This window comes from Cyanistes caeruleus, chromosome 1 (assembly GCF_971803275.1).
Source record: "Cyanistes caeruleus chromosome 1, bCyaCae1.hap1.1, whole genome shotgun sequence".
Lineage (NCBI taxonomy): Eukaryota > Metazoa > Chordata > Aves > Passeriformes > Paridae > Cyanistes > Cyanistes caeruleus.
The window spans coordinates 88,443,470-88,464,686 of NC_141701.1; the positions used below are offsets into that span (position 1 = coordinate 88,443,470).

General features: G+C 46.7%; 2 long non-coding RNA genes across 2 annotated transcripts; one reads left to right on the forward strand and one right to left on the reverse strand.

Moving 5' to 3' along the window:
• Positions 1-10,934: 10,934 nt before the first annotated feature.
• On the reverse strand, positions 10,935-13,048 carry LOC147655714 (uncharacterized). Its single transcript, XR_015290350.1, has 2 exons — positions 11,808-13,048; positions 10,935-11,708 (listed from the first exon to the last, which is right to left on the reverse strand). It is a non-coding gene; the product is annotated as an uncharacterized LOC147655714 (long non-coding RNA).
• Positions 12,578-17,932, forward strand: LOC147655715 (uncharacterized). The gene is made up of 2 exons (XR_015290354.1): positions 12,578-12,843; positions 14,440-17,932. It is a non-coding gene; the product is annotated as an uncharacterized LOC147655715 (long non-coding RNA).
• The last annotated feature ends 3,285 nt before the right edge of the window (positions 17,933-21,217 follow it).

The following is a 21,217-nucleotide window of genomic DNA, read 5'->3' on the forward strand; positions in this document are numbered from 1 at the left end:
AGTATTGTGTTTTTCTTGCAAACAGCACAGTTAATGCTTTTGAAAGTGAATCTTTGGCTCAAAATTGCACTCTCAGACTCCGGGCATTCTTGTGTTGAGTTGGAACTGCTGTGCATTTTGTTAAACCAAGCCACATACTGAGAGATGTCTTGATATTTCCTCTCCTTATGGGCCTGTTCTTCAGCAGAGGAGAAGGGGAGTGCAGACTTGCTGATGCAGTTGTACTAATTGAATCTCCTGGTAGGTCCCATCCTCTCTGCAGTCTCAGTGTAGCACCTCTGAACAAGGCACTGCTTTAAGAGCTCTGCTTTGCCAGGGCTCTGAGTAGCACTGATGAATGCTGCTGCCTTGGCTTCAAGCAGAAATTTCACAAAGATCACACATGTGTGAGCAGGTTAAAACAAAAACAAAAACCAAGAACAAGAACAAACCAACCCACAAGAGGTAGAACCTGAAAAATTAGGAAATTATAGGCAAACAGGGAACACAGGCAGGAGTATTGCACACAAAGGGCAATAAACATATGGAATAAATTAGGGGAGTAGGCAGTGGAAGCAAAGCATGTAAATGAGTTCCACAGACATCTAGGTTTGTTGCTACAGAAGCAGGGGATGAGGGAGAAGGATGGAAAAGCAGAAAAGAGAATTAAAAGGGCCTTCTTCTGATACCATGGCCTTTTCTTAGGTTCCCAAACTCTCTGTTTATCTAGATATTGCTGAGACCCCAGATTAATAAGCATGTGGTATTTGTAGGTACCATGTGTACATGCACACCTGGACATAGTTTCTCTTGGTTTACATCAAACACCCAGCCTGCCTTCAAAGTATAGTTTGAGGGTCTCTACTGCAAATTGGAATGCAAGTATCTTGATTTCCCTGGAACTTTGAACACTCATTTTTACTATCCTTCTGAGAGGACAGGGGAGAGGATTGAGTTATCACAAAAAAAAAAAAAAAAAAAAAAAAAAGAATAAGAAATTCACAAAAGCATGTTCTGACTTGAAAGAACAAAATACAGTATGCCTATACATGTGAGAGGAACAACAGATTTTAAGATTTTATATTATTAAAAGTAGCTTGGTCACAAGCTGGAGCTGCCACAGTTAATCTTATTGCACTGATTTTACTGGTATTTTAATGTGTTACCCAGGACTTAACACTATATTATTCACTAAGAGGGTTGTTCCCACCACAGGACATAGAAACATCGCTGCTATTAGCACGAAAAGGGGAGCCACATAAACACAGCAAAGAGAATAGCCCCTTGTGCACATATACTTTTTATGATAATGCTGTGGAGTTAACTCTCGGGGTTTTTTTCCCCTGGATTCCCTCTGTGCTCAGTTGTGGTGATGGGATTGTAGCTGCAGCTGGGTTTGACGCTCTTGTGCTGGGGCCAAGGGGATATTGCCCCATCAGCAGGGCAGAGCAGAGGCAAGACAGAGCTGCCTGCTGCAAGAGAGGAAGTGCTGTATACAGGCTTTCTCCTGTATACAGCCTTTTTAATTTATCCTATCGCTAATAAAGTATCTGCTGTAGCTCAGGAAGCAAATGGGCCTGGGGAGTGGCAGTAGTGGCTGCTGCAGGCAGGAAGAGTCAGCCTAGGCTGTATCACATGCTCTGCAAAGTCTCTTAGAGATAAAAAAATGCCATGCCAGCCTTTCCCAAAGGGAGCTACACGTCAGTCAGCGTGCAGGAGGCTCCTCACCTGCAGCTCTTGCCAGGGCAGCTCTGACACTGACCACAAGACTGGCCTTCAGCAGTACCAACCACCAGTGCTTCAACACTTCAGTTAACATAAGTCTCACAAGTGGTACCTCTTTCCATGCATATTCCTTAGTTTCTTTTGCTAGTCCATGAATTTTGGGATAAAACACAGGAGATTCTACAATCTCATTTGAAATGGATGTTTAAAAGGCAAACAGGACTAAAGAAAAACCCACCACCACCACCATTTAGGCACTTCAAATTCACACATCAAACAGGAATTAGAATCTGAATGGGAAACATCTATTCTCACCTTCTGCATTTGCAACATCCTTATATTTAAGTTCTGCATGTTTTGAACAGTGAGTTTATGACTACAGTCTACCTCCTGATGCCAGCAATACAAGCATACAGACTGACATGTTAGTGGGATTTCAATAAATCAAATTTTATTCATGTTTCCATCCATGGATACAGGAAAAGTCCTTTGCACCCAATAATCTAAAAAAAAAACATTTACAAGGCACTTGTAGTTTGTTTCCTGAAAAGTCACACCCTAGTGCAAACTGTTTCATGTCTTCCTTTTATTCTGTATGTCTATATTATGCTTATTTCCTCCAGTACACTGGAAACCCTACATCACTGTATAGGGGGGAGTAGCGAAAAATTATTTACACAAGAGTTTGAGGGGCAAGAGGCTTGCATTTCTCTCCAGCACTGTGTGGGGTGGGATGTTTTGCCACCAGGTGCTACAATTCCCCTCTGACTAAAGAACTAACATTGCACTGCCCTTCAAGTCCACAACGGAGGTGTTGTGTACTGTAAATGCAGAGCGCTCACACGGCTTTTGATCCTACTGAAACTGCTCTACTGACCAGCGAAACAGCAAAAGTGCCTGCTTCCTCCATTCGACTCTGCTCTTTGCCCCACAGCCCAGGCTGAGCCCAAGACAAGCCTGCTAACAAGAACTGCCCAAATAGAGCCTAGTTTAGGGTGTGTCATCTGAGTGGGGGCTGTGGGCCATGCATTTCCCAGGAAGACTGCTCCTCACTTTGTAAGCCCCAGCACAGGTGAAGTTTATCATTTCTCCTGTCTAAAATGTATTATTTGAATAGCACAAGGATGAGTGGCATGCTGAGCCATGGCTGGGGTTAATCGAGTATCATGGTGGACACTTAACCACTTAAAACTTTTGCCCAATCACTATGCAAAATGCCTAGCTGGAGGATCTTTTTTTGTTGTTCGTTTTAGGAGAGAATAGGGTAAGTGTGTCTTCTGCTTCATCAAATGCAAATATTCATGGAAAAGTCATCCTTTTTTCCCTGACTTCTTGTCATAAAATATCCTGACCTGTGCTTAACAGATGATAAAATAAAACCCAGTCTTAACAGGATTCCTGTTGAAGTATTAATTGATTGACCAAAAAACAATTGAAAGAAAAATTCCTTTTTGTAGAATAGCCACTTCATAGTAGCTGGTTGAGGAATTACTTCTGGATTTTGTCATCCTGTTGCTAGCACACTGCTGTTTCTCCAGATATCAGATATGTTTTAGAAAGTACAGCTAGATACAATGACAGTTCTATTTTTACAGTCAAGGGACCCATAAAAATCACTACATTCAGAACTTGCCTATCTCCTAGACCCAAGATGTCAAAAGTCCTAGGGCCAGGAGTACTGGCCTATAACCCTGGACCAACACAGAATGATCTAGACAGCCACATCTAAAAGAGAACAAATATTTGTATAACTCATTCTTCAATTAGTTTTAGGTAAACCCAAAAAGTAGCAAAGTCTCCTGGTAGTAGCAAAACCCCTCTACCACCAGTGTGGCCATCTAGCTAATTTCCTGGGGGACACACTGGAAAGGAGCAATTACAGAACCACCTTATGACTGACCACCTTATGCTCCACAAGTTATGATCTCAGATGCTGGGGTGGTGGCAATGCCTTCCTGCACCCCAACAGCACAGAGGTTCCTGGGGTGCATGGCTCCAGAAACAATTTTCCCTCTCCAAGCACAGCCATGAAGGGCATGTGAACACTGCAAGCCATTGCTGTTCCCTGACTTGCAGAGCCTCTCCTTGCCTAGATGACTTATCTGACTCACTCTGAACAAAATTTGGAGAAGAAGGACTGATCGTGCCCTCACTTGCCTGGGAGGCATTGCTGAACCATCATCAGAAATGGCCTGATTGCTATGAACAAGGGGAAGCACATTTTGAAGAGGCCTAGGCAGGGATGCCAAGACACATCACGCTGCTCAGCTATGTTCAGAGTCCTTTTGTGGAAGTTCACAGGAGGCGCTTAGGGACAGGACGAAGGGCAGTGGTTGGGGAGCCACAGGTCTGTCTGTCATTCAGAGGACCCTACAGAAAAGGCCGCCAGGATGCGTTCTGCCAGCAAGGTTCATGTCGAATACCAGAGACTGGGTCTGGGGCAGGCCATCGACTTTAGGGACAAGCAACCCCTTTGAGGAGCAGCCAGAGAAATGTGACACAGCGGCGGAAGAAATGCAGCAGTGGATGCATGCAACTGTTCCCACCCTGGACACTGCCAGAGCAACAGCGAGGAGGGAATCGGAAGTGACAGTACTACTTTCTCGTTCAACAGGGTGAATCCAGGACACTGGCACAGCTTAAAATGTGACTTTCCCATCACTTTGGGTCCAAACCTTGGTGTTATTTATAAGCAGGGTTGTGGAGTTTGCTTCCTTTCCTTGAGAATTTTTCCTTCTCACTAATTTTAACAGTAAAACCCAAAGAGAAGGATCTATCCTTCTCAGTAAGTGTATGAGGGATGGCATGACATTGTAGCATCTCAACCCCTTTGTCCAGATCTCCAAATACCAAGGCTTGGGAGCAGCTTTCCTAAAGTGAAAAGACTCTGAACTGTATGGGTGCAGACTGTCCCATGTAGATGTCCCGTGCAAGATCCAGTTTTCCATATGGTTGTATTAGATGCTCCCCTGACAAATGTAAACTTGCAAGGCACAGACCTAGAGAACCCTTTTTGTCTTTATTTTCTAACTTATTCTTAGAAACAGGCCAGCAGGTATTTTTAGTAAAATTTTCACCTGCTTCCAAGTCAGTTAGGCTGATCTTAAGATAAGGGCATAGACACAAAGCACACAGGGATCAGATTTTTAAAGCACTGAACTACCTGAAAGTGCAGAGAGACACCTAGCTGTTTCCCATTGCTCTCAGTGCAGAAGAACTGGGCACAGCCCATTGAATGTAATCCCAGTACCTCTATACTGGAAAAAATGTCAAGAACAAACAGTAGATTATAGAAGGGACACAGCACCTTTCATTACTCCCAAGTTAACAGCATCTTGCAAGTCACATTTTGCAGCTTAATCCACAGCAGACAGACACATACACTGGGGATAAACTTAGTACAGGAGCCTGTGCTAATCAGTTATAATCAATTATATTCCTCAAACAGACAACAAAAGCACAGTACTTGTGGACTGTGTTACAATCCCACCTCCTCCTACTTATTCCCTATGACAGAAGTAATAGAAAAGATTAATTCCCCCAGGTGCCAGTCTGGTTCCCAGTCTCCCCATCACCTTTGCCTACATCCCCATCCCAGCACACCACCAAGAAGATGAATGAGCAGCCCCACTAAAAACGTGCCCATGCAGAACATGCCATGAGTGTTCACACTGATAAAAGTTAAATGTTGACAGGTTTGGGCCCTATATGTTGTCAGTGTTTATTCTCATTGCTTAGTTAATTACTCTGTATAACACTGGTTTAAAAAAATTATACTTCCCAGCGAGTAATGCATAAACCAAGACTCACATGAGGGCAAACTTTTAAAAAAAAAACAACAAAATGCTTCAAAATTATACTGGCAATGGAACTGCAACCAGCATGACAATTAGACACAATGTTAATCAGATATGAGCAATACCAACCAGATTATTTTATTAGCTTGGAAAAGCTAGTCAAACTTCTCCCAGCTTTCATTTACCATTTCCTTTCAGGTGATGCTGCTGCTGCTGCTGATGATGATAATTTTATTGTTAGAATAACATTTCTCCTGTTGTTTTCATCTCAAGAATCCAACTTACTTTACAACAGGGTGGTTACTTAAGTCCAGCTCTCAAGGAATTGCTGCTCTCTCTGCTGCCCCTGTTGCACTGACTTGCTTTTATTTTCAATTCCTTCTGTCTGTTGCTATTTTTAATGTATTTGTCCTGATGAGTACTTCACTCCCACCACCACACTGAGCCTCAGGCAAAGGGGACTAAGGAAACCCCTCATCTCCTCCCAAAGCCAGTGGTTAAGGCTGTGAGCTTCACTTAAGCCCAGTCTTCAGGAGGCTGGCAGAGCACTGTGGACATGCCCACAGCTTCCTACTCAGCTCCTAAATCTCTTGGGCACCATATCATAAAGCTACCACAGTGTTAGGGCTGCCTTCAGCACATGGATGCTGGCAGCCCTATCTGAAGTAGGACTTCTTCCCTTGTCAGACCCAATAGCATATTTTCAGTCAGCTCTGTGCAGGAGCCTCATGTCCCAGAGGGATGCAGAGCAGTGTCCATTCCAGGAAGTGTGAGGGGAGCACCCCTGCAATGCCAAATCTAATTCAGTTCCCATGGGTGCAATAGCCAAAGACCACTATGGGATTAAGTAGCATAAACTTACACCTACAGGTGTGAAAATGAGCTACGGTATCCCTCCCTGTCCTGTCCTGTCAGTGTTCCCTGCAAGGGCAGTGGGATTGCTCTCCAGGTGTTCACTGAAAACAGCACATAAATGTTTCAAACACCACTTCATAGGTGTCACTCCAAAGCCATAAAGAAAACAGAAGGCAGAAAGCCTGAGCTCAAGCCCGTAAATAACAAATATTCTTCTCGTCTCCCTAGGATTTTACAGGCTGAGGAGCAATGTTAGCTGAAAACTTCATTTTACAGCTTTTTCTCAAAAACTCAGCATACAACCAGCCTCAGAAGTGTTAGTGATGTTGCCTGGAGAAGACCTCTTGGATTTACAGGCAATAATTAATCTTTAGCTCCAGTAAGGCAGCTGTGCTGCAGGGTTTGTAGGAGTCACCATGCTGGTAAATGATGACTGCACCACACACACAGTGCTGAGCAAGTACCCTGCAATTATGGGGGAAGGTTTCCTGGGCCATTTGCAAAGGCCCTTAGGTTAGGAAGGTTTTGCCAGGCAAGCTGGAAAGACCCTTCTCTGTGCAAGGCAGACTTTAAGGCAGGGTGGCCTGGGCAGATGAAGCCTCTGAGGACAAGACATAGACAGGACCTAAGAAAGAGGGATCCATCAGGTCACCCACATCTTGCTTGCAGCAAGAGTCAGGGCTGCTCTTTGCTATGTCTTTATACATCAAATCCAATGCTGTGAGTAACTCTGAATTGATCCGTTTGACCAGCTGAGGAGGGATAAATAGAACATTTGAGTTAGGTGTGTTTTGCTCCCTGTGGCTGCCATGGGATGAGAGCAGCACTGCTCCCCTCTCTCTCTGTTTTGATTTCCACTGCAATTATGTCCCTTCTCTGGAGTGGGAGTACCTTCCATAGGTCTCAATTGTTTCAGCTGAAGGAGCCCCTGCCTATCACTTGCCTTGCTGGTGGATGGGAGTACCTTGGGTGCAGCCCAAGATGTCTGCAGGCACCAAGAAAGTCTCGGACAAAGGAAGAGTGGCAACACTGTTTGTTGCCTCTTCACTGAAGACCCATCTTCCTGACACCTAGCCAAGCCTGGCTCTTCTGGAAGCAAAATAAACGAGCATTGAAAGAGGTTAGCTTTCATACAAGCCAAGGAAAAGACAGTCTGCCCTACTGATACGTTTAAGTAATGTCAGCCAAACACCAATACCCAAAAACAGCGCTCTGGATATTTCTAAGGGGTCAGATCACAAAGTCTTTAAGTCATTTATTAGTCATAGCTTTGAGGGCTTCATCAGACCTCTGTCATACAGCAGGCTATGCACTATATTGAGCCAAATCACTTGGATTAGACTCAGTCACATCACCTGTATGGACATCCACACTTCTGCCAAAATATAGGGAGGAATAGGACCGGGTTCAGCTCTCAGTAACTCATTCAAGTGGTAAATCGCTTGCCTGTGCCTTATCTTGCATTTGAATTTGTCTGGCTCGGGTTTCTGGCCTGCTGTTTTGGAGGAGATCCCTTCTCTGCAAGGTATTTTCTCCCCAGGTAGGTATTGTCATGCAGGGCACTTGTTGCTCACCACAGGATTCCCCTCCCAGTTGGCACCAGCCCCAGAGGCAGAAGCCAGAGTCATACAATCTTACAATCTGACACTAAGTAAACACCCCGGCTCCATTTGAATGGAAGGGCAGTCCAAGTGGCCTCCCAAAAAAAAAAAAAAAAAAAATCCACAAAAACCCCTTGCGGGGCTCTGCTGTATTTGTTTTAGTCCCCCTTTTGCTGTCTAGGGGAAGGGGAAAGGAGAGGATAAATGTCCCTTAGTCCTTTTCTCCAAGCCCTTTCAGCTCTGGTCGGGTGGGGTGTGTATGTCCCAGTCAACCCTGTACTGGCTTTCAGCTCCCCTGGAGCTGAAGAGTGAATAAGACCTCCAGGACATTGTCTCTAAGCTGATAATTGCAGCCTCTTCACTGGCACAAGGCGTCTCTCATGCCATTTTGACCCAAACTATGTCTTTTTTTCTGTATATTTTTAATTAGACTCAAGAATGCAGAAAACCCAGCGTGAGATCCTTTCATTCCCCTTTGTTTAATATCTGTTATTATGACATTAAGTGTAGGGTTTTGTTGTGGTGGAGAGTTCAAAATCCCCCTCGGTTCTGCTGCTGTAGCCATGGGTTGGTGTACATTAAAGTGGTCATTTTCGGATTAGCTCTTGCCTTCCCTTTGATGCATGTGAAACGCTGAGCCAGTTAGATGGAGAAGGCATTTTACCTCTTTTGTTGCCTTTCCTCACAACCAACGGCAGCGAGAGGACGAAAGCCCCCTGGCTCTCTTAAACCAGAAAGGAATTTCCAAAGGGTTTAAAGCTTTAGTTGCCACTTCTGTCTGGGGTTGCCTGACGAAAAATAGAGCGGGTTTGCTTCCAAATAGAGCAGGCGGCGACGAGCCTCGTATTTGCTGCTGCTGCTGTTGTCATCGTCGCTTGTGTGCCTGTTCACTGGGAATTTGGGAATCCTGCGGGCAGTACCGAGACTGAACAACGGCACAACTCAAAACTTTTCTCTGGGATAAACGTTTAAAGTGGTGGGAATCAGAATTTTGCAGCAGTCAAAGCTGGGTTGTTTTTGGTTTTTTTGTCCTCATCACTCTTCCTTTTTTTTTCCCCTCTTCTTTTTGGTTTGGCAGTTAATGGGAAGCAGAACAAAGGTTTGATTGAACAAATGCTAGATTTCACGTACACTTCACATTACACAGGCAGCCCTATGATTTCTATCCATTTACATAAGACTACACTCTGCATGGCTGTTTCTGTGGGATGTCTCATATTTTCTTCCAAGGAGAGAGCATTCTTGAGCCTTCAGCTCTTCCCACTTTAACCATTCATATCATTACAACTACTCCTAAGGGCTCTTGATTAAAATAAAACTGAATCAATTGAAAAAAAAAAAAAAAGAAAAATGGTTAGTTACCGAAAGGAAAGAAAGAAAATACACACACACAACTTTTCTGCTGTCTTAGACATCATCCCAAATATTCGTGTGAAAGTCGGGCAAACAGGGGGAGAGGGAGTAGAAGGTCGGGGTGGGGGGGAGGAAGTGTTTATGTCAACACGGCTCAGGGATGGAATAATGTGCTCCAACGTGAACTCAGAGCCGCGGGGCATGTGAAGTCACAGCTTCTCCAGGTGACAGGTGCTGCAGCCCTTCAGATGCGAGGCAGCCGCTGCTGCTCCTGTCCCGCCCCCGCCCCGGGCATCGGGAACCGGGGAGCAGGGGCTGCCCCTCCAAACGCAGCTCCTCCGCTTGACATACGGATGGGAAAAAAGGGGGCTCATGAAATATTCCTGATCCACCAGAATAATTTTTTTGCCTTGAGAAACCTTCCTTGTTTTGGGTTGTTTTTTTTTTTTTTTTTTTTGGTTTTTTTTTTTTTTTTTAGACCCTAATACGTGCCTAATCAGCAAGATATGTTTTAATTTAAAAGCCAGTAGACTGCAGCTGAACTGCGCTACCGAAATCCGATGTAAGGATAATTTGGAGTACTCAAAACCGCTGAGTCAGCGGCGGAGCCCATCTCCATGGCTAGAATATTGTTTTTAACTCCCGCTGCTGTGTTTCGCTTACTGTTATACCGATTGTATCGTGTAATTATTGTTTGTTTTCCAAAAATGTAATTACTTTTTTTTCCTTTGTTTCCTTTGCGACTTTAAATCTGCCAAATGCCTGACTAAGGCAGCTCCAGAAAATAAAAAAGAAAAAATATTAAAGCTATTGAAAGAGGAGGGGGGGGGGGGCTCTTCTTCTCTCTCAGTAGCCGAACATTTTGCCTCTCGGGCACCTTTTTCCATCGACTCTTTCGTAAAGATAGAGGCACGTGTAGAACCCCAGCCCGGTTTGAGGAAGATGCCGGCTCCGGGGCAGTCCCACGCGTTCCTCGGGTGGTTTTCCCTTCTGGCCGCGGGATGCGGCCGCTCTGCACGGAGCGATCTGCCGGGGGGATAATAACAATGATACCAATAATAACGATAATAACATAAAGCTGTGGAGGAGGTTCCTGCCTGCTGCTGGGGCCAAGCTGCACAACGGGACCAGGAGGCCCGGAGCCCGGGGGGGGCTCTGGGGGAGCCGGAGGAGTCCCCTGTGTGCCCCCCTACCCTCTCGGCAGGCAGAGGGTGAGGCTCGGAGCTGTGGCCGCCGGCGGTCTCCATCCCCCGGCGGGAGCTGCCGGGGATGCTGCCCCGCAGCCTGCAGAGCGGAACCCGGCACCGGCCGCTCGGGGGCAAGTTTGGCCCTGGGGCCGAAAAGAAGAGGGGATGCAGGATGCTGACCTCCCGCTGAAACGCGTTGCTCTTCTTGGGGCAACTTTTAAAGTCTCAGCCCGGAGCGGGGCAGGGAGGGCAGCCGGGGAGGAGCGGGCTGGTGCCCCAAAATGCGGGGTGCGCTTCAGCTCTCACCGTGCCCGATGTGTCCAGGCCAGAGCCGGAGGAGTCAAATGCCCAGACCAGCGCTCAGCAACGCGCCAGGAAAGGTTACTCGACTTTCCTTCCTCTCTAATGTAGGTTTCGGGAAGAGTGACACAGTGTAATATGGGCTCCCCCGATAAATTATACCTGCTTTATTGAAAAGAGTGCAGAAGGGTCAGAACTCCTCACACGCCAGCAAACCTCCCCCTGTCTTCCCCGGCACGTCCCCCCGAGCAAGAGCTTGCGGGCAGCAGCGGGGAGGGAGCGGGCAGCTTCTGAACACTTCTCACCGCACCAGCGCCAGACACTGCTGCCGGGCTGATTCTGGAAAGAGGATGGATGGATGGATGGATGGATGGATGGATGGATGGATGGATGGATGGATGGATGGATGGATGGATGGATGGGAAGGGTGGGAAACCTCGGCCTCGCCTTGCCTGGGTAGAGGATCAGCCGCCTAACTCCTGTCCTCAGGAGCGGGGCTCTGGGGTTTCTCAGCACGGAGAAACAGATAGTCCCTGAAACCGCAGATTTTGTTTCTGGCAAACAATGCTCCCCCAGCCAGCGTTTGTGTGCGAGACAAGTAATTGTGCTCCCTTGCTTAAATAAATCATTGATGGGTGAAATTACACATGCTCACTTAAAATGTAATGTGATTAAGAGATTATGGGATCGCAGTTAATATGTTGCCTCACAGCTTCTGGACCCAATTCCTGACACCAGAAATCCATCAGCCACAACTGTCCCTCCTTGCGGGGAGGCAGCTCCTCCTGCCACCGGCAGCCGGGAGGGGGGACCGGGGCTCTCCCGCCTCTGCTCCCCACAGGGGGCCGGAGAAGGTGAGAGGGAGCGTCAGGTTTGCGTTCAAATGAATAATAACTTCTTGCTGTTGTTGTCTGGGGGGAGGAGAGAAAAAAAAAAAAAAAGTTAAATGGAAAGGCAGGAGACGGGGGGGGGGGGACGAAGGGCTGGGGCTGCGCCTGCAAGCTTATTACCTCTCATCTGAAAGCTGCTCCATTTCCTCACACATCGGGTAAGTCCTTTATCATGAGGTGGCACAAGCCCTGCCGGGGGCTATTGGTCGCCCCGAGGAAGGAGCCGGGATGGCAAGCGGGATCCTATCATCAGGCTGCATAATAACCCCGGGCTCGCCACAGCTGCGCTGTGACCCTTTGTGATGGAGCTGATAGCGCTCCCGTGAAATAATGTCCTCCTTTTGGGTGTGAAATCACCATGTTTATTAATTGAGCTAGACATGAGGGTTACCTTTTTCTTTCCAAGCCATGAAAATTTGTGATTCAGGGCAAATGGTTCCCCCTTCCCCCCACAAGTTGGGTTGCCAAGGGGCTGAGAGAGAAGGACCAGCTGGGGAGAAGGGCTGTTTTGAAGGGTCGAGAGGGACTGAGCTTTACGGCAAGTTCAGAGTAGATCCATGCACAGACACCCCACACCTCGCTCAACCGCAAAAGCAGCCCCCCACTCCGGGCAAATACCAACTCATTCCCACAGGATGGAAGCTGGGGTGGGGAGGGATGCTCACCGCACAGCCTGTCCTGGCCGTCCCGCGTGGGGATGCGCGGCTCCCCACGCCGCTGTCACCGCGCATCCCCACGCACTTACTTTAGGAGGTGGGTCGTGCCGAAAGACTACGGCACTTTCCTTCTTCCTTTTTTCCTCTTTTTTTTTTTTTTTTTTTTTTTTTTTGCTTTGCAATTAGGCTTGTAACGAGCTTCTTGCAGCATGTGCTTCTGGGCCAATAATACTTGTATTTAACCTAATTAAAGCCGACCTTTTAAAATACCTGAAATATAAACACGCCTTTTTTCTTTTTTTTTTCCTTTTTTTTTTTTTTCTTCCTCTCCCCCCTCATTTCCTACTCTGATTTAACAATTTAACGTTTGACTCTCTGGGCTGGAACATGGAACCTTTCACCAGAGCACCGAGAGAGAGAGAGAGAGGGGGAAAGTAGCAAAAACCTGCGATTGAGGCGGAGGGATTGGCTTTGCCCGAGCATCCGCGACACGCTTCCAGGTAGGCAGCTACCCCCACCCTCCCCCGCCTCCCGGGGCCACATTTCTTCTCCCCTCGCTCCCCCACTTCTCCATCCTCCTCCGGTGGGCGAGCTGGCTGCCTCCCAGGAGCCGGGGGTGAGAAGCTCTGCTTGGGGGGGTCAGGAGCCAGGAGGGGACAGCCAGCTCCCGGGGAGGGGTGCGGAGGAAAGGGGAGCGCTGCTCCCTGCGCTCCGAGCAGCCGCGCGATTTTCAGCCGAGCGCTGCCTGCCGGGGGCGGGCGCAGCTGCCTGGGGATGGACGCGAGGCTCCCACCCCTGCCCGGCCCAGGTGGGGCTGCGCTGCGAGGCTGAGGCAGAGCCCCCAGAATAACTCGGTCAACGAGTGTGTGCGCTAATGCCCTCTACGCCCGTCACACAGGAACTGAACGAGTCTGTTTCCCGTGAAAGCCCACCCTCGCACAATCTCAGCGAGTTTTTTCCGATCAATAGGAAATGTAAACCTTTTTTTTAATTTTTTTTTTCCCTAGGGCAAACCCGAATACGCTAATTTTAATATTTTATATTTTTTTTAAAAAAACCCTCTGTAATCAGAATTATCCTGGGATTATTGTTTTCCGCTGAATGACATTACAAAGAATTTTGTTAAAGAAAGCCAGACTAATTGCTGCCAGAAGAGTCTTTTCATAGAAGAGTCTGGTTTTCATAAGGCAGTTTCTGTGGATGTTGTAGTTAAACACAAGCGTAGAGGAATAGTGGAAAAGGGATTTTTATGGGATTTTTTTAGATAGAGATGGATGGATAGATGGATGGATGGATAGATGGATGGATGGATAGATGGATAGATGGATAGATGGATAGATGGATAGATAGATAGATAGATAGATAGATAGATAGATAGATAGATAGATAGATAGATAGATAGATAGATAGATAAAGGCGACTTTTCTTAGCAGCAGGAAAGACCCACTCTTTAGTAAAAAAACTATTCAGGGATTCACGGGCGTGCATCGAAAGGAGCAGAAGCCGGCACACTCCCGAGTGGCCGTGTGTTTGCCGGGCGGCTCTGTCCCCGCCGCAGCTCCCCGCTGCTCTCGCCCCCCGGCCCGGCCCGTGGGTCGCGGCAAAGCCGCCCGCAGCTCCCGGGGCAATTTCGCCCGGGTCCCGGCTCTGCGGGGCTCCCTCGGAGCGCAGGGTGGGGAGGATGGAGGGTGTGAAATGTGGCCCGACACCCCGTTCTCTTGTGAAGGTCTCGGTCCTCACCTGCGGTGAACCCAAGAGCGCTGATGGGGGGAGGCAGGATCCCCCCACCCGGAGCCCCCCTGTCCCCGCCTCCCAGCAGCAGCAAGACGGACAGGACAACAGGCAGCCTTAGGGAGCACAGCGGCCTTCCCGGGAAAGGTGGGCCCGGGGTGATGGGGGGGCTGCCCCCCATCAGCCATCCCAGGCAGCTGCGTAAAAACAAGAAGTAAGAAAGACCTGAAGAGTCCCGCAAGGATGTAAAGATTGCGCACATTTTTCTCTCTCTTTCCCCCCACCCCGCTTTTTCTTTCCTCTTTAATCTTAAATCTCCCTCGCTTAACCATCCTGCCTTGTTCTTCTTTTTTTCCCTCTTCTAGGGGGTCCTAGGCAGAATTTTAACCCCCTTCGCAACATCAGAAACAGAACAGGACTCCCTCGTCTGAAGGAGAAGAGAGTGAAAACAAATGAGTAAAAGACGGAGCCTTTCCGTGCAGCAGGGCAGAGCCTGCCCCACCGTGCCCCTCCGGGCTCCCGAGCCGGCCGGGGAAGGCAGGAGCATCCCTGCTCCTCTGCCGTGCCCAGCCGCTCCGTCCCGCTGGGCTGGGCTGGCTCCGCCGGGTGAAAGGGGAAGACGGGGATGGAGACAGATTTCTGCAAAAATCTCCCATTCTGCTGACCACAGAGAGTCGCGGGAGTTTTCCAGCTGCTAATTCCCAGCCCTTCCCCAGTCACCAGCAGCACAGCCACCGAGAGGTGGGGGTTCCACACACCTCTTCATAACCTAATGCCCGCTTGGACTACCGCAGCTTTTCACCGTGACAGGGAACGGAGCGCAACCACCCCGCGGGATGGCTTTCTTTCTTTTTTATTTCCCTTTTTTTTCCCCACAACAACAACAACAACAACAACACCATCCTCTAACGCCTTTGCAGACAGAGCAAGCTCAGGCCGGTGCTGCTCGGCCGCCCTTTTGTTCCCGGTGGGGAGAGCCGCTCTGGCTCGGCTCGGCCCGCCGGGGCTGCGGGGAGCCCGGTCCTCCCCTCCCTCCTCTCGCCGGAGCGGGGACGTGATAAAAGGAGACAGGGCTCTGAAAGGATTTGATTGAAATGGCGTGTGCCAAGCTGATGGGAGCCAGCGAGGGACAAAGCGCCGAGGAGCCATGGACACTCGAGCAATTATTCCTCCACGCTGAAGGTGGATTAGTGCAATGGAAAGAAGCATATGTTCGGCCTGGGGCGACACTCCCCCTGGCTGGGTTTAGAGAATGAGAGCGGAGAAAGAGGCTGAACCTGGAATATCAACTATCGGGAGACAGCCCACCCCACCCCCTCTCATCCCAGCCTCTCCAAAAGTCTCAGGGATGGAGGCATAAATATACACGCCCATAAAGATAAATAGATAGATACGAACAAACACTCAAACACCCAAAAATATGGATGAGCACACACCTCTAGGTACAGCTGCACGTGCACACGGTGCTGGCACACCGGCTCCGCACAGATAGGCAGGAGCAAGAGGCGCCCTAGGTGAAAAACCTCCCCGAGTATGACAATGCGAACAAATAAACAGTCGGCCTCCAAGAAGGTCACAGCAGCAGCCAGTTCTGCTGGAGGCTCCAGTTTCCCCAGAGCTTTCCCAGGAAACTTTCCAAAAGCAGCAAGGAATGGGTGATCTCCTTACCCCCTATCAGGGCCATGTCCAGGACCTCATGGAAACACAAAGCAAAATCTCAATTGCCCCTTTTCCATCTGATTTTTTTCTAAGCCACGGCCACCTCCTGTTTTCTTTCCTTTTCCCTAGCTCCCTGCAAAACCCCATCCTTTCCAGCAGGATAGCTGCAAGCTCTCCCAAGGGCATGAGGTTGGGAAGAAGCCCCAGCAGCCAGACTGTCAGCCCCCATCCCAAACATCAGCGTGCCAGAACAGCCCTCATCAAGGCTCCGTGGCAATGGAACACCCCTCAACTGCTGTCCCGGATCATCTACACCCATACACAGGTGTATACGCACCAAAACTTGGCAGGCATGGCAGGAGCACATTTTTAGCACTAGTATAGTGTAGCTCATTAGGCCTAATGAGGAAAAAGAGCACTGAGGCCAGGGACAGCCCCTGCTTTCCCCCCAGCACTGCCCTGCTGGCCTCTCCCGGCCTGGGCGCACCAGCAGGTGCCGCAGCAGGGGATGGATCTCCCCCAAGCTTTGTGGGGCAGAGGGATCAACTCCACCACAGGAGAGGAGGAGACAGGACAAGCACAGGGAGCAGCATCCAGCAGCAAGGCAGAGGGTAAGGAGGACAAGCTGGAGGGAAAGGCGCCTGCCAGCAGACTTTAATGCGAGGGAGGGAGAGAGAAAGAGCGAAGAAGAGGGAATGCAGCTCTTCCCTTCTCCTGGGAGCCCCAAAAAATGCTCTGCTCTGCAACCAGAAATGTGCCCCAAATATTTCACATCTCTGCTTCTTTATCCTTAGCTGTGGAGATCAGGATGGATCATACGCAGAGTGGAGGGGGCCAGCTCTGCCCAAAGCAGTGCTGAGGCAGGAAGTTCTGTGGGGTGAAAGAGCAGGTAGAACATAACCAAAAACACTGTATAGAAGCAATATACATCCCTCAACCTGCGAGTCTAACTGCACAGCTCACACTCCCACTAGAAGAACAACTCTCTATTCAGAACCCCTGCATCTGCTTTTAATCAAGTATTACAAAGAGACTTAACTATACCACAGGCAACAACAGCAGCTTGAGAGCATCTCTGGACAGAAAAGGTCTTCATGTAGATGCTGCAGACCCCCTATAAAAAATAGGATATGTGTGTATGTGCACACAAGGCGCTCAAGGGACAACATGGTGAAATGGCTTGCACTTCACACCCAACAGTCCACCTTCCTGCTGAACAAAAAACAATTTTTGCTCACCTAAGCTGTGCTTTCCCAGTTTACACTCCTTGCCCTGGTTTGAAGATCCGCTGTGCAAATGAGCTCTGTGACTACAAACAGGACAATAACCATGGAGCTTGGAGTAACCTCAGGGCCCTGGTTTTGAGAGGGAGGGACTCATAGGGAAACCACAGGCTCTGGGTGCCAGCATGTGCCTTGCAAAATCAGAGCCTGAAAGAAAAGTGCCACAGGGAGCCAGCAGGTCCCTCCTACACTACCAGAAAGCTCTCAATAGTCTTACCCTGATTTCCACACTACATTCACTGGGTGAAGATGCCCTAACCGCCCTGTTGGTATGATAAAAATTTTAGGCCACCAAAGTTAAACTCAGCATCAGAGAGACATGACTGTAGTTGTTGTAAGAGGGAATAAAAGACCACAGATTTGTCACCTTCATATCTACAGCACCAGGAAGGAGTAACAGTTTAAGGATACAAATATTTAACGCCATCGTGAGCTATATATCTGTTTACCCTGCCTGAAATATCAGCAGTTTCATCCACCCACAAAAGCCTAGGAACTTTAACTAGAAGAAGAAAAACAAGGCTATTTTGCTATTCTGAAGCCAGTAAGACTCTGCTAGTAATGGGTGATAAAAGACTTTTACTTTTCCTCTGTTTCCAAACGCTTGCTTTAAACTACTTATTTTTGGGAGTTTGGGGTTACTAAACTAAATACTGCAAATGGAGAGGCTGCAGCCTATGCAGAATAAATGACTTAAGAACTGGGTTCGGCTGATTTATTTTTTCCTTCGTATTGGAGATAAAAAGAAGGAACACATTCTAGTAATCCCTACTCATTTTCACAGCCATTCTTGCACCTGTAACTCAAATAATGAAGCCATTTGTTATTTATATTGCACTTTCCCCTCCATTCTAGATTTCTAACGATCTGACCCTGCTTTATGGCCCTGACAAAGCCTGAAACCGGTGTGGACTTCCAATAATTGAACGATATAAGGAAAAATCTTTAACTGGAATGAAGCAGATGTTAGCTTCATGCAGTTCCCTAACTTGATTATTCTTTGGACACGTTAGACAAGCATTAGTGATTGATAATGATGCTAATTAACCCCTTTCCTTTCCAAAACAGTAAACCAATGCCAGCAGGATTCTGCAAACAACACACACAAAGTGTACACCAGTATCTGTTCAAAGTGGATCAGGGACACAACTTCATTGCCTGGTGCTGGACAAAAACCTTACCCTGCTGACACCAAGCTGGCTCCAAATCCTCTCTAGGAGTTAACAGCTCACACTGCTTTTAGGGCAGGGAGCAGAACATAGCTCTTTCATGCAGAAAAGGTGCACAGGACAAAATCGAAGGCACCATTTATTTTTTTGTAGTCCCAACCTTTCACATTTGATTATGGAGCCAGTTTAAATCACTGTGCCCTCACTAGCTGGGATGGACTTCCCGCTGCTCCCCGTCAGAAGGGCGCTCGTTATTTTAGCTACAGGTTCCTAACATGAGGGCTGAGGCTCTGGGAATCTGGGCTGGGCTGAGACATGCACGTACCAAGGAGGGAAAGGGAAGTGCACATTCTGGAATTTAAATGGGAGGTAGAAGTCGAGTAAACAAACAAGGAGCTGATCTGATTATGCAGTCGAATTTATCATGGACAATAAAGAAATTGCCTTTAAATGTAAGGGTTTGGATAAATGAATACTCCTAGCAAGTGAATAAAATGTATTCAATTAACTAAAAACCTTGTGCACTTCTGAACTGAAGTGGAATCGACTGTAATTGATTTATTTGAAACCAGAGGTTAAGGACTGAATTAGCTAAGTACAACTGGGTATTTCAAGCCACTGACTTCTCAAATGTCAAATCTCTTCTATTTTAAATATTATTTCAGCTGCGGGGCATTGCTGTCCTGATGGCTGCTCCACCAGTTAAATCTCAAATTATATTAATATTTGATTTTTGGAGGGTGGGGTAAAATACGGTACAAAGAGGAGGGCTGTCCTTGTTCACGGTGAAAGAGCACCAAGCTGTATTTTGGTTCACATGCAGGAATCAGCTCAGCGTGGCAGCAACGCTCTAACGTTCAGCCACCACTCACCCTCGCTTCAACCGATCTGGGGAAGGGGAAAAAAATAACAACAGATTTTTGTTTGGTGTATAAAAGCCTGACCTAGAATTTCACTACTGCACCTCGATCACAAGGCAAAAAATGCTTCCAAAGAAGGCTGGAGTAATTAGCACGTTTTAGTAACTGCACGTTGGTCACAGCAGAAGAGGCTGAACCGAACCCAGTCTGATTTCCATTATCGCCTGTAAAACCCTTCCTTAGAAATAATAGTAATAAAGAAATCTATGCAAGGTCATTTCATTTCTCTTTTTTGGTGGCTTGCTAATCCAGCAGCAGGATACCTAAAATGTGCTCTCCTACCATGAAGTAGCTAATTATATCTTTAAAACATTATTTATTATGACCTTATAATGTTCTAGCATAAGACTGCATTATACATTGACCAGTATAAAACGATTATATTGGGTACAGGTTTCAAAAAGTAACAAGCATCTGTAAATCCAGATATGAATGAATGGTATTTAATAAGATTGTTTTCGTTTAAAAATGAGTATTTATGTGTCGCTGTAGAAAGAGCAGCAATGTATTGCTGTTTATGAATGCTATTGTGCCTGAGGTTAGGATCCCACACACAATCTGAGATGCAGCCAAGAAAAACAGCCCTGATAGACAATGCTTCACTTCACCTGCTACAATACTGTGCATTTCATTTATGTCAAGAATATGTACAGTTAGGGTTCATTCACCTCATTATTTTGTTACATCTACTTTACGGTTAACCAGTCTCTCTTGGAAATAATAAATAACTGTTTTTAAAACAATTGCAGCTTTGCATTCAAAAGATCCACTTTCAATTTGCAGAAAAAAAATATTCACCATTTTTATAAACTAGCTGGCTCTCGAAAATAGAATTTAGACTCCACCAACTCTCCTTCTGCTTGGCAAGATTGATTTTACACTGCCTTCCATAAGTAGATTACCAAAGCAAAATGAAACATCTTGGGCTTTATCTAATGCTTTGCTTCACCAGCTCTACCAAACGTCAAAATATATGAGTAAATGTTAATTCTCTGTGCAGCTTCATTGTAAACACCTCCCTCCTAACCTCCTCAATTTCTGCCTGAGCAAAAAGGGGAAAAAAGGGAGAGAGAGAAAGAGTCAGTGAGGGAAGAGAGAAAAATCAGCCTCCACTACCAAAATACCATCAGCACTTAAAGGAGACCCTCTCTTTAAAATGCCTTTACATTCTAAACTGCATTAAGTCTCCCTTCCTATGATATATAACATAATCCAACCTGATCCTGACTTCACCTACCCCCGGGGCCAAAGAAAATAGATTCAAAATCTGAATTCTCACATGTTTTTATAGCCCATCTTCAAGACATACACTCAATTTTTTTAAAGCGAACTTCCCTGTTTCACAACTGGTTTCCACAAGAAGAAACTCAAGATAAAAATTTCAGTCCCTTATAAACTGACACAGCCATCTCAAAATGTCAGTCTGTGCATTCCACTAAAACACGAACCATCAATCAGAAATAATCTGTCTCCTGCAAGATTTCAGTAAAGTTCACAACCGTGAGATGATTTTGTTGGCATCAACTATGGAGCTTTTCTTTTTTCTTGAGGGGGAGGGAGCACCCAGCTCTGATTTATCAGTATAAATTTTTTTCATAGCATTAATTTTCAGTGTTTTCTCGGTAATGATTCTTTTTTTAAATGTCCTTCTTGAAATGTGTCTTTTAATCTCTGCTCTCGGTTAGGACAGCTACATGTACAACATTTTATAGGCTTATAATTCTGTGTGCTGTATATATAAACATAAATAAAAACCTAGAGGTCAACATAAATAAAATAAAACTTTTATTTTTTAAATAAAATTATGTTTTGGTTAAAGAAAAGATAGTGTGTCATTTTTGTTAGTAGTACAGACAATTTTTTATCCAAAAGAATACATTGTGCTTTATTGTGTCATTTGTCTGAATACAGACTCAGTGGAATATCTAAATGATACCCTGCTCTGAACTCCAAGTTGAAAGTAAGTTTTTATTATACTTGAGGGAAACAATGGGTTCAGCTGCTTATTGCAAGGAGCAATTGTCAAGGGAGAGTTAAACTCAATTACTGTAACCATACTGAATAAAAAATACTGCCAAGAACAAAAATACGCCTGGGTAAAGACAGCTACTG